The sequence below is a fragment of the Medicago truncatula genome, chromosome 2 (genome assembly GCF_003473485.1).
Source record: "Medicago truncatula cultivar Jemalong A17 chromosome 2, MtrunA17r5.0-ANR, whole genome shotgun sequence".
NCBI lineage: Eukaryota > Viridiplantae > Streptophyta > Magnoliopsida > Fabales > Fabaceae > Medicago > Medicago truncatula.
In genome coordinates this window covers 23,872,945-23,874,205 of record NC_053043.1, presented here as the reverse complement: position 1 = coordinate 23,874,205, position 1,261 = coordinate 23,872,945, and the positions used below count along the sequence as shown (strand labels likewise).

Below are 1,261 nucleotides of genomic sequence, written 5' to 3'. Positions count from 1 at the left end.
CATTCTCATCTAGAAGCTTAACACTCTCTACCTTGGTATTTTTAGCTTTAGCGATGGTCTCTTCTAACTTACTACCCCCAAAAGAAATATCATTAACGTGAGCTTTGGGGTTGGCCTCGGCTTTACCAGGAAAGACTCCCGGTGTTTGAGAAGAGGTGGCCACTTGTTGGGCCACTTGGGAGATTTGGGTCTCAAGCATTTTAGTGTGTGTAGCGATAGAATCTACCTTGGCATTGAGTTTGGAGAGAGAATCGTTCAGAAATCCCGTTTGGTTTTTGAGCTCTTGAAGTTGTTTATTTTGGCTCATCATGCAGTTTTCCAACAAAATTTCCAAACTTGATTTCTGAGCAACCCTCTGGTTGTTTTCATAGCCAGGTGGTGCTACTTGCCCATAGGAACCTTGATGATTTTTATAAAAGTTTTGGTTTAGCCTCGTTCCTTGGTTGTATTGAGCGTAGTTCATTTTCTCAATACTATTAGCAGCACTACCTAACTGACAATCAACACCAATATGACCAAATATACCACAAATGTCACAAGGAGGAGATGCAGGAGTAGGTGTGATAGCACTAACATTTAGTTTTTCAAATTTTTGGGTTAGTGCATCAACCTTACCAGCAAGGTGATCATAGTCAGAGACTTCATACATACCTGCCTCTTTCTTAGAGGGTGTAGAGGCAGTGATGCCTCTCTCGTTGGTCCATTGATAGTGATTCTGAGCCATGTCTTCAATCCAAGCGTAAGCCTCCGTATAGTTCTTATTCATTAGAGCTCCTCCTACAGCTGCATCAATAGACATCTTAGTGGTATATGATAAGCCATTATAAAAAGTGAGGACTATGAGCCACTTCTCTAAACCATGGTGGGGACAAAGTCTAAGCATTTCCTTGAAACACTCCCACGCATCATAAAGAGACTCCCCATCTTTTTGATTGAACCGTGTGATTTGGTCTCTTAGTGTAGCAATTTTAGAGGGGGAAAAGAATCGAGCGAGGAACGCTCGCCTCATTTGATCCATGAAGTGATGGAACCAACTTCTAGAGAATGGAACAAAGGGATAGCTCTATCCCTTAAGGAAAAGGGAATAAGATGAAGTCTTACGACTTCTTGGTTCTCTTTTATAGTGCCACTGAGTGTAACACCCGGTTTTCCCAACTTGAAAATTTTTGCATAAAATCAGAGTAATCAACTAAACAGGATGTCACACTTCCTTAAAAGATAAATAGAGTAGAATTTACTATTTATTCAAAACATCTCATGT

General features: G+C 40.6%; 1 non-coding gene across 1 annotated transcript; it reads left to right on the top strand.

Annotated features, from left to right (window-relative positions):
* Positions 1-854: 854 nt before the first annotated feature.
* Positions 855-961, top strand: LOC112419582 (small nucleolar RNA R71). The gene has a single exon (XR_003009709.1). It is a non-coding gene; the product is annotated as a small nucleolar RNA R71 (small nucleolar RNA).
* The last annotated feature ends 300 nt before the right edge of the window (positions 962-1,261 follow it).